The sequence below is a fragment of the Pogona vitticeps genome, chromosome 4, assembly GCF_051106095.1.
Source record: "Pogona vitticeps strain Pit_001003342236 chromosome 4, PviZW2.1, whole genome shotgun sequence".
Classification (NCBI taxonomy): Eukaryota; Metazoa; Chordata; class Lepidosauria; order Squamata; family Agamidae; genus Pogona; species Pogona vitticeps.
Genome location: NC_135786.1, coordinates 128,874,328 through 128,886,620, shown reverse-complemented (window position 1 = coordinate 128,886,620; position 12,293 = coordinate 128,874,328). Strand labels below are relative to the sequence as shown.

General features: G+C 42.9%; 1 long non-coding RNA gene across 1 annotated transcript; it reads left to right on the top strand.

Annotated features, from left to right (window-relative positions):
* The first annotated feature begins 417 nt into the window (after positions 1–417).
* LOC140706358 (uncharacterized) lies at positions 418–9,576 on the top strand. The gene is made up of 3 exons (XR_012085998.2): positions 418–4,827; positions 7,296–7,476; positions 8,798–9,576. It is a non-coding gene; the product is annotated as an uncharacterized LOC140706358 (long non-coding RNA).
* Positions 9,577–12,293: the final 2,717 nt, after the last annotated feature.

The following is a 12,293-nucleotide window of genomic DNA, read 5'->3' as shown; positions in this document are numbered from 1 at the left end:
TATTCGGAACACTGTTTATCCTGTTCTGATTCTTATTGGCTACAGCAAATCTCACAAGAATTGGATAACAGTGCATGAATTTTCCATAAATATCCTGAAGCACATTCTATACTTAATTCCCACTCCTGATTATGAGTTTGTACCTGGACCAGCCTCTTGGGATCCTAGAAAAGTATTCCCTCCTCTCCTCTGATTTTGATTTGGATCCTAGCCGTACATGCCTGGAGTGACTACTTCATAATCACCTGGTAGGCCACTTTAATAATAATAATAATAATAATAATAATAATAATAATAATAATAATAATAATAATAATAATAATAATAATAATAATAATAATAATAATAATAATGAATGTCAAGTGAAATCTAACTTATGGCAACCCTTTTCAGGGTATTCTAGGTAGCAAATATTCAGAAGTGGTTTACTATTCTCTTCTTCTTGGGGCCACACAGGCTGGCTCTTTTGGGAGGCACAGTGGAGGAAAAAAGGAAAGGGTGCTGCTTATATACTGCCCCACAGCACTTAAAGCTATGGTTGTTTACAATTTAACTATGCAGGCTACCCAATTTACTTACCTTGGAAGGATGGAAGGCTGACTGAACCTCGAGCCAGCTACCTGGGATTCAACCCAGATCATGACCAGAGTTTTGGCTGCAGTACTGCAGTTTAACCACTGCACCATGTGGCTCTGTCAAACTCCCAATCCAGATCTTTTGCATAAATGCCCTCCTCTTCTTCCTCCTGCTGCTTATTTTGTACTGTCAGCATGGCCAACTGGATAAACATACTGTGCATAAGTTGCTCTCCTAAGCCAAATGTAATTTTACCTTAGGAGCAATTTGGAAAACGTGATGTAATTTTGGAGGGGTATTTGCTCATTTCAGGGTTCTGCAGTTGATGGCGCAGTCATAACGTTTAAAAGTGGCAGGAGCAGGGGGAAAAACACCAGCCTTTTCTGAGTTGCATAAGCTTCTTATTTGGTTGGATATTTGTACAGAAGGTGTTGCTGTTGTGGGGTATTATTGCCTGGCATTCATATTAAAATCCACCCCTCCCCCCACAACTTCCTGAAACACAATACTTTCGGAAAGACCTCAGAGTGATTTTGGCTCAAAAAGCTTATTACACGTTGGCAGCATTACAGATTTCTCGGATCTGACACTCACTAGCACAATCACCACCACTTTCACACTGCTAAGGAATGGATCCTTTTAATCTACCAGAGCTTTAGACCAGGTTCTTTGCTATTTGTACTTTTGAAAATAATGAGGCCATTCAGTCCTCTTTCCGGACTATGTCTTGGCTTCCCAGAGGGAGCTTTGGGGGCTTGCCACAGGCACACTGGGTGAGAGGGAATAGGACATTTCCTCAAAATGGGACTATCTCTCTTTGAAGCCTTTCATCCCTTGCAAAGGCCCTGCTTTCACTGGCCAGGGAACAGAGGTGAAATGCTAGCAAGCCCTCCACTACTTTATTAATACAGTGCTAAAGTGGTTCTGTGATGGTAGAAAACGTCTAGATTCAGACCTCAGGTACACATTACAGGGTGTCCATAATTAGAGCTGAAAGCACACTAAATGTTGCAGAGGGGTGGCTAAGACCTTCTGGCATAGTGATTAACCTGCAATACTTCAGTGAAGACTCTCCTCGCAACCTGAGTTCGTTCCTGGACTCAGGTAGCTGGTTCAGGTTTGACTCAGCCTGTCATCCTTCCAAGGTTGGTAAACTGAGTACCAAGCTCATGGTGGTGGGATGAGGGGCAACATGTAACCTGCATAATTAAATTGAAAGCCACCATAGAGTGCTCTAAGCACTATTGGGGAGGTTTGTAGATGAGCAGCATACTTAAGGCAGTGTTTCTTCATTTGTGAGATCAGACTTCAAAGGAACACAGTGCTTAAGTCCTGAAGACCAGTCCCCAAATAAAGTAAGCTAGTTAGTATAATCCCAAAGGTGAGGAAGGCTCATATTCTCAACTCTGCTGTCAAGAGTTAAGAATATCAAAGCATCACAGAAAGGGCTAATAAGGCCATCAGGTCCAACTCCTTACTCCATGCAGGAATCCAAATCAAAGCAGATCTGACAGATGGTTGACCAATTTGCTCTTGAATGCTTCCATCACTGGAGAACTCACCACCTCCCAAAGTAATTGGTTCCGTTGTCATGCTGCTCTAACAATTAAGAATGTTTTTCCTAATATTCAGCCTAAATCTGGCTTCCTGTAGCTTGAGCATTTTATTATGTGGCCTGCATTCTGGGATGATTGAGAACAGATCCTGCCTCTCCTCTGTGTGACTATCTTTCAGGTATTTGAAAACTGCTATCATACCTCCCCATAGTTTTCTTTTCTCAAGGCTAAACATGCCCAATTCTTTCAATCTTTCCTCATAGGGCTTGGTTTCCAGATACCTGATCATGCATGTTGCCCTTCTCTGAATTTGCTCCAGTTTGTTGACGTCCTTCTTAAAGTATGGTATCCAAAATTGGACACAGTACTTTAAATGGGGCCTAACCAGTGCTGAATAGAGGGGGACCAGTACCTCACAGGATTTGGAGACTATACTTCTGTTAATGCATTCTAAAATCACATTTGCCTCTTTCCAGCCATATCACATTGTTGGTTCATATTCAGCTTTTCATCCAGAACAAAATCCAAGATTCTTCTCACACGTAGTGTTACTGAGTCAAGTATCCCTCATCTTGTAATGGTGTGTTTGGTAGTTTTTTCCCTAGTTGTAGAAATTTGCACTTATCCCTTTTAAATTAAGGTGCTCCTGGACAGTCAAAGAGCAGATCAAGGAACAGGGATTCAGCCTGTGCTGGATGGGGCTACACTCCCTCTGGAAACACATTTGTGCATCTTGTGGGTGCTCCTGGATTCATCTCTGAGCCTAGATGCCCAGATTTCAGCTGTGGACAGGAGCATCTTTCCATAAATAAGATTAGTGTACCAGGCTGCACTCATTTCTTCAGAGGTCTGATTTGGCCATGTTGACATGCTGTAGTTACGTCTCAGCTGGATTATTGTAATGCGCTCCACATGGGGCTGCCTCTGAAAAGTGTTCAGAAACTTCAGAGGGTCCAGATTGTTAACTGGGGCTGTTTAACAGCCCTGTTACAAGAACTCCACTGGCTGCCAATCCATTTACCGGCACAATTCAAAGTGCTGGTTTAAATGTATAAAGCCCTAAATGGCTTGGGTCCAAGCTATCTAAAAGACCACAACTCCCTCTAAGGGCCTGTCTGGGCATTAAGATTATCCTTTCTCTCAGTCCCACTACCCTCAGAGGTTCACTTTGTGGGAACATGGGAGAGGGCCTTCTCTGTTGCTGCTCCCAGACTTGGGAACTCCCTCCCACAGGAAACCAGCCTGGCCCCATCTTTGCTATCCTTCCACAAACAGGCAAAATTCTCTCTTCAGACAGGCTTTTCCTTAGTGACTGGCAGTCTGAAATGGGTTTTTCAAATTGGATCGTTGTGCTCTGTTGCTTTTAAATGTGTTTTAAGTGTTGATTTTATTTACCATCTTAATATGATACTTGTTTAATTATTTCTAAATATTTGTATATTTACTATTTTTAGCTTTTAAGTATTGCTGTTTTAATATTGTGAGCTGCCTTAGGTCCTTTTAAGGAGAAAGGCAAGGTACAAATATTTTAAATAAAATAAATTTCATTCTTTTTTTTTCAACCCCATACTCAGGCCTATCAAGATCTTTTCGAATTTTGTTCCTGTCTTTCAAGGTATTAGCTCTTCCACCTAATCTGATGCCATCCACAAATTTGCTATTCCCTGCACCCCCTCATCCAAGTCATTAATAAAAATGTTGAAGAGCACCACAACCAGGACTAAGCCTTGGGGTACCCCACCTGTTACCTCTTCCCAGTTTGGAAGCTGGCATCATTCTGAGTGCTCCAGAAGAGGGACACCCTTCTATAAGTCCAACAGATTCTAATTCTGCTGATATCAATTGCATCCACAGATGTCACTTCAAAACAATATCCTGCTGAGATGACAGAAGGAACAACTACAGGACAGAAGACTGAAAGGAAAGCAGTACATACAGATGTGACATAATTATTCTGAGGAGATGGGATGTGTTCTCTTCTGCTTCTGACGGAGTTTTGCTTTCTGGATCAGCTTCCAAATTCAGGACCGTTCCTTTGTCTATAAATTCTCCCAGATGGAAAATCCAACAGGATGTGTTCAACTGGCTCCTTTAGTGATTGATCAGGAATCTTTGACTGGCTAAACATGTATATATCCTCTGGAGGCACAGAGGTATCATTGTCTTCAACAGAACCTTTGGAATAGACATGGAACCAAATGGCAAAGCGCTGTACTGACAATGTCTGTTTTTGTAGAAAAAAACTGCAGATCTCTTCTGTGTCATGGAATTATTGGAATTTAGATAGATATACACCCATGTCAGGACTATAGCAACAAGCAATGCAATGTGTCCTATGTGGTTTGCTACACTTCCACCTGAAATTTCCAATATATATGAGAAGTTTCTACCTGACTTGTTAGGGAGGGCAACAGTGAAGCAGATGAATCTGTGTGAAGCCAGACATTCCTGACGGATGGTTCTTGCATTATCAGAGCAGCTTTAGCTGTTTTTTTTTTCTTGCTTTTCTTTCCAACAGGTGCCATTGACAGAGGGTGGAAGACAGAGAAGGAGGATCAGGGAGCGATTGGCAATGTATGTATGTGTGCTTCATCATAACAAAAACTGTAGAAGAACCGAGAAAGTTAACATCAAGACAAAAATGAAGAGAAACAGTCTAAGGAAACTCTGAAGATTAGAATTCAAGGCCACACAAGTAGGTAGCAGAGAGCATGATAAACCATCTGGAGAAAACAACAAATACTATTCTATGCTTTCTCCAGGGAAATAAACTGAGGGGAGGAGTCAAGAGTCTGTGGCACTACGAAAAGGCAGGCAGCCTGACTGGAGTGGCAGTTAATGCATCTACTCGTGAACGGGTGTTTCTTTACAGACAGGAAAAGATGCATTTGGGGTCAGTGGTGCTCCCTCCTAAAAAAAATACCACCAAATAAAAGTCTGGATGCCAGTGTCAGTTGTTCTTGAAGTCCCCTATACCTGGAGGTTCTTTTTGTTCATTGGGTGCTGGCTCTTTGTATCCTTCCTGATTCCTAAGGCTCTGTCCTTCATCACTCCTGCTCCCCTCCTTTTTCTTCTGAGTTAAATTGCTCGTTAAGGTAGAACACTTGCTTTGCTTTAGACCACTGCAATGCGCTCTACATGGGGCTGCCTTTGAGGCTGCTGCAGAAACTACAGGTGGTGCAGAATGCTGTGGCCAGACTCCTCAGCGGTGTGAAAAAATACCAACATATTTCACCCACTCTGGCCGCACTGCATTGGCTGCCCATCCGATTCTGCATCGACTTCAAAGTGTTGATGCTTACGTATAAAGCCCTAAATGGCTTAGGGCCTCGATACTTGGCGGAACGCCTACTTCCACCAAGTTCTACCCATGTCACTCGCGCAAGTCAGGAGGTGAGGCTGAGGAGCCTGACGCTGAGGGAGGCCCGGAAAGAAAAGACAAGAAATCGGGCCTTCTCGGCGGTGGCTCCTCACCTCTGGAATAACCTTCCCCATGACATTCGCGCGGCTCCCTCGCTGGGAATTTTTAAAAAACAATTTAAAACACTGATGTTTCGGCAGGCCTTCCCCTCAGCCAACTCCTGATCTTCCCTCTTCTTCCTCTCTCCTAGTGTCTGTTCCATCTCGTCCAAAGTTTCTCCCCTTATTTAAAATTGTTTTTATTATATTGTATTACGCTTGTTGTAAGCCGCCTAGAGTGGTCTTAAGTGACTAGATAGGCGGGATATAAATAAATAAATAAATAAATAAATAAATAAATAAATAAATAAATAAATAAATAAATAAATAAATTTGTCAGTTGAAAATCACTTGGGAGTGGCACCTTCCAGATGCAGATTAGTTACTATTCCTGTTATCCACTTATGGAGAAAAGAGTTTGTTATTAATTAATTACAAATAGTGAGTTATGTATAATTTCTACCGGTCTCTTATTTTTCCTTGTGAGCAAAGCTGTTTGCCTTCATGGTGCTGCTACAGATGAAGTAGTAGGGCCATGAGGAAGACCTCAGAACCACAGTGTAGAGCAGTATGCCTCAACCTTGGGTCCCCAGATGTTCTTGGATTATAACTCCCAGAAATCCTGGCCAGCACGGCTAATAGTGAAGGTTTCTGGAGGTTTTAGTCCAAGAACATCTCAGAACCCGAGGTTGGGAATCAGTGGTGTAGAGTAACCTCGACCCTCCTTTCATGGTGGTCAGAATGCCAATTGTCTACCTCTGAAGACATACACATCCTTGATGTTGGATCTGGCAGTAGCTTGTCCATCTTGGACATGGCAAGGGCTTTCATAACATTCTTCTGAAAGGGACAGAGTTTGTCACAGTGGCAGTGGAGGGTACTGCGTTTTTGCCAGGTTGGTCTATTCCATTGGTCTACACAATGATCTCTTCAAAGGTAGCACTGATGGGAATGTTGCTGCTGGCCCTGGGAGCCTGGAGCTAAATTGCTTTGGGGTTGACTCTTCTTGCTATTTTGTTAGCTGCAATATTTCCAGGCAGCTGGTAAACATTTGAAGGAAGGTTGTCACAGAGATATTTTGTCCTCTTAAGAGCTCCTTCCTTGCCTTTTAAAAAAATCCTACAGGTCACCTCTTTCTTCCAGGCCTCTCTCTGAGATAGAGGATGGTGGAGTTCTGGAGCATAAAAGAGAAAAATAATGGGCTTTGGATACTGTACCTTTTGTCCTATTTCTGGCATTAGGATCCTATGTCAACCTTTCAAGTGCTAAATTCTTCCGCTTAGTAAAGTTTCAGGGTTACCTGATTTCCTCTTGATTGAGGACCAATACTTTTTAGGAGATTGGGAATTGTGCCTGCTCAAATAGGACAGTGACCTCGATCTAGACCTCAAGTGGTAGCACCTGCTTCATTTTCTGCTACAATGCCCCATGTGCAGGCCCTGCTGTGTCCCAGGCTGGAGTTTTTGTCTATGGATCTGGAAGACCAGGTCCCTCTGGCCAATAAAGATGACTCTTTGGAACCCTTGCTTCAGGCATTTGATCTGCATTTTCACTTTCCGATGGCTGCTTTAAACTGCCTTAGGAGGCAAAAGATAGAGATGAAAGATGGAGATGGAGGGTTGAGGTTAGGAGTCTACTTGGCTTGTTCTCTCAAAGCAGTGAGACACCCACGAGTCAGCTTCCTGTATCCCTTCTCTCTTTCAGGGGACCCTCCAAAAATGCCTGTCCTTGCTGAAGATGCCATCCTCAGTGGGAGGTTGCCATGTTTCACATAAGGGGAAGGATCTACTGAAGTTTGTCTAACATTATTCCTCTTTCTCCCAGAGGTTTGCCCTGACTCTGGCACATCATTGCCATTGTTGCTGCGCCGCTCTTGACTAAAGAGGTAACAAATATTTACAAATTTTTGTGACAAAAAGGAGAGTATAGTGACACACTGAGACCACTCAGTGTGACTGATCAGCAGCTGTTTCTAAATGATAGTGAAAAGACCAGCAACATTACCTACAAATGGAGTTTTGGCACAAAGAAAAAAAACTATTTTTCATTAAAAACCTGTATTTTGCAGAGAATGCAAAAATTTTACACAAAAACTACATCTATTAAGGATTTTTGTGGTAAAAGAAGTCCTGATGCAAAAATTGCACCAAGCTCTTGGTTTCAGCCGCCTGATGGCCGTTGAATAATGGCCTGGATTTGGCGTCACTGGCTTTTGCCCAACAGACCAGATGGGCACAAAATAGGCTTTCAAACTTGTCAGTTGAATGGGCGGGGGAGCGCAGGTATTTATGAATGCGCTCCCCTGCATTTTGCCCACTTGCCTTTTTAGGCACCCCATCCACCCACCCTATTTCTAATGTGATTCGTTGGTCACCATTATGGAGCCGGATTGGAATTTTTGACCTTCAATCTTAATTGGCTGTTGGATGAGGGGATTTTTCGCCTATCCCACACTAGAGAGGGGTTGTTGGCAACTTGGGTATCTTCTGGTCACACTGGCGGGTAGTGCAGAAAAACAGGTGTTTCGGTGTGTCCCATTTGTAATTCAGGTAAGCCAACAGCACATCCGACCTCCCGGCTCTGCGGATTGTGCGATTACAGGGCTGATTCGGGAAGGATGCGCTGGGCCACTTCCGGAACAACAGTCATCAAATAAAGATGGCTTGAGGTCTGGAGGTGTTTATTAGTGGCACACCAGGTTCCTGCTGTCTGTGAGACAGCGGGAATCCGGGGCCAGGGACTCACCCAATGGATAAGCAAGGGGTATTTTGTTATCCTTACCTGTTATCATTTCCGCACTACTGCAGGCCCCTTTTATTGAGCCAATTGATGATTAATTTGAAAATCTTGAAATAAAGTGTGGCCCGTATTACAATTCCAAAACTTGCTCACGACCTGGGGTTCAATCCCAGATAGCCGGCTCAAGGTTGACTCAGCCTTCTATCCTTCTGAGGTCAGTAAAATGAGTACCCAGCTTGCTGGGGGGGGGCAATGTGTAGCCTGCATAATTAACTTGTAAACCGCCCAGAGAGTGCTTGAAGCACTATGGGGTGGTATATATAAGCAGCACGCTTTTTGCTTTGTTGTCTCGCATCTTTATTCTGGGCTTCGGCGGGCAAGTAATTTTAGCCAGTGAACTGAAAACATTTGAAATGTTTCACTCTTCTTTGCTAGAAGAAAATAACTGATTTTCCCCTCCCACACAGAAAGTGCCCAGTCAGTTACCCAGCTGCTGCAGGAGGATGTGAGGGTGTGCAGAACAGGAGGGAAGATAATCTTGCTCCCCTTCCTCTTATTTGTCCTCTCCCATAGTCTTAACAAGATTGTCAGCTATGGCTATTGAACACCTCCACAAAGCATTTAAGAATGTCTCAGCTTCCATATGTCACCAGGAGTGGACACTTTTAATACACCCTCCACCTTTGCAATGAAGGTACTCTTACCACAAGACCAAATGTCACCTGAATTGACTGGACTTTCTCAAGGGAATAAGAATGAGAGGTGGGAAAATGGAAGTAAAGCACAGCCTGGGAAAGCAAATAGCAGTGAAGAGGAGGAGGGACAGATTTTTTTTTTCCCCTTCAGAAATATTTTTGGCCTGTTCAAAAGCATAATGTTTGGCCTCAGAACATTTCCATACAAGCATCTAAGTCAGCTCTAATTCATTTTACTCTTTAATTAATTGCTGGCCTGGTTGTCTGGCTTGGTCAGAGCAATCACTTACGCAGCAAACGTTTGCCAGTTTTAGCCTTATTGCAAAAAGGATGTGTGTGCATGTGTGCATTTATGCAGGGCATAGGCCCACATGTGCATGTAAAAGCATGGAAATATGTGAGAATGTAACCAAAACAATGAATCAAAGTAATTGCCCTTCTGACCCCCATTGAAGACTGGACCTCTTCCTCCTAATTCCCTTCTATCTAGTTTGCAAAAGCCATTTCTAAGTTCCCTATGACTTCATTAAATATTATAATTTTGAATATAATATTGGATCTCTCCAAACTAGGGACACAGCATTAAAATAAAAAATAGTATTTAATATTAGGAAATATAAAGTGATGCATTTTAGGGTGAAACAAAAAGAACTTCATATGTACGCTGCTGGGATCTGATTTGGCAGCAACTGACCAAGAAATTAGGGTTGTGGCTGAGACATCAGTGGAAATCTGATCTTGGAGGGGGCAAGCTCCAAATTGTGATGTTGACAGTGGGGAGTCTCTTAAAAAATGGCAAGTGGCATAGCACTGAATTGATATAATAAATTGATATAATAAACTGGAAAAGCACAATTAGAATTTTTTTCAGAGGGGAGATAAGAGACTGTGGGGGTGCCATTCCCAAGGTTGCTAAGATGTTAGCTTAATCCACAGTAGAAGGCAAACCCTCCTGGATGACGTCACAGCTGCTTCTCAGGGGCATGACTGCCCACCATTCTTCTTCTTATCTCTTCTTCTCCTTCTTATACTGTCCACTATCTGTGAGCTTATAACGTTAATAAAAGGGCAGTCTTCCTGGGGGCAGGGCAAAATTTTTTGGGAGAATTCATGGGGAACCCATTCGGTGTTATTCTGCCTCTTCTATTAGCCGCCCACCAGGAGCACTGCTGGCATGATCACCACAAAGCTCATCAGCCTGCTAAGTTCGTGACTCCAACAAGAGACACACACTTGAGAGAGATGTTTCTGCTCTATTGGCATACCATGCCCTACAGAAGGTTTTGCCAGTAGAGTGGGAACATACCCTTCAAATGAGCATCTGCTGTCTCTCTTCCAAACAATGTTTATTGTGTTTTTCCAGTATAGTGCCATGTTAGATAAGCATTGCAGTTTCACAGGTTGTCTCAATCCAGTCCTACGTAGGGTTGCCAGATAGATGGGTACCAAAAGGAAGACACAGAAAGACAAAAAAGAGGACAGAGGAGGACGTATTGAATGTTTCATTTGAATCATTCCAGATTAAACCCACAATCAATACAATTTTATTACAATAGCTGCCAATAAATGTCTCTTAGTGAACCAACCAAGAAACAGTCATGTTAAAAAATAAAAATAAATTCAATTGAGGCTTCCCCCCCCCCAAAAAAAATACCAAAAAACATTATTTAAGCAGCCAATTGTACCTGAACCCACCCTGGCTCGGCTGCAGGATCCCCCGGCTGCTCGCACTCTGCACAGGTTCAGAGGCAACCTTGCTAATCTGGACACACAAACAAGGGGAAAGCCACACTGGGCAAAGCTGAATAAGGCAGCCTCCCCTCCCCGAAGGGCCATAAGTTCAAGACTGGAGAGTGTGGGAGATGGAGTCCTTGGAAGGGACTTTGAACACACACATTCAGGGAATTCGGCAGGCAGTGCTCTGCTTGCGCTGCCTTTCTGGGCTCCACATGGGCTGGGTGGGCATGGCGGACTGCTGAGCAGCTGCGGTGGCAGCGGGAGGGGCAAGGGCTGTGCTTCCACCTCTCCCCCTCCCATCCAAAATTATAACATAAAATATACAAAAGCCTGACATTATAAAGGTTTTTATGTTCGCCTGCCGGACGGAGGACATGCCTGGCAATCCTAGTCCTACATGAGTTGCTCAATTTTTTTTAAGTTGGGGAAGATGACAGTGTTAATGACACAGGAGGGTCGGCAACCTGTGATCCTTGTCAGAAGTGTAGCAATTTGAGGTGTGGTGTGGACTCATGGCTCAAAAATAGCATGGAACAATTAAACATTACAGTGGTGCCCCACTTGACTATTACCTTGTTAGACGAGGAAATTGCTTAACGATGAAGTTTTTGCGATTGCTTTTGCGATCGCAAAACGATGTTTTAAATGGGAAAAATCGCTTCACGATGATTGGTTCCCTGCTTCAGGAACCGATTTTTCGCTTTACAACAATCAGAAAACAGCTGATTGTCAGGTTTCACAATGGCCGCTCACTGTTTAAAATGGCTCCCTGCTGTGCTTAGGATGGATTCCTCGCATTACAGGCACCAGAAAATGGCTGCCCTATGGAGGATCTTTGCTGGACGCTGAGGTATTTCACCCATTGGAATGCATTGAGTGGTTTTCAGTGCATTTCAATTGGCTTTTTCATTTTGCTTGACGAGGATTTTGCTTAACAGCGATTTGAACGGAACGGATCATCCTCATCAAGCGAGGCACCACTGTATGTGTGAATGAAACAATGATTTAATTGCCATAGGAAAATTCAGATCAACCCAACTAGTCACACTCTCATTTGGATATCTGTCTTCTGAATGGATTTCCTGAAATGCTAAAAGTTTGGTTTGTTGGTTTGTTTTTGCTTAATTTCTACAGTAGTTTCTCCTGGTCAATAACTCTTGAATTATTAATTGCTAAATCTTTAAACATTAGTAAATATACTTCCATTTGGAAAATTAGTACGCCAAAGGGAAAAGTTTTAATCTAAAGTCAGATTGCATTAACATGCTTGGTTTCTGTGTTTAGGAATCTTGTTTTCTTCTCTTGTTATCAGAGAGGAATATTCTGTCATATGAAGTCCCACCTGAAGACTGAAAGTACAGCTCAAACACAAATTTACCATGGTGTTGAGAACTAATTCATTTCCTCTTCTTCTAAAACAAACAAATAAGCAAAACAACTAAAATAATGAGAAAAACCTTCTGATTTCTGTAGCCAATAATTTAAGTACAAATTGAGATCTCCATGCCTCGGCTGCCTTTCTTAGCATCAA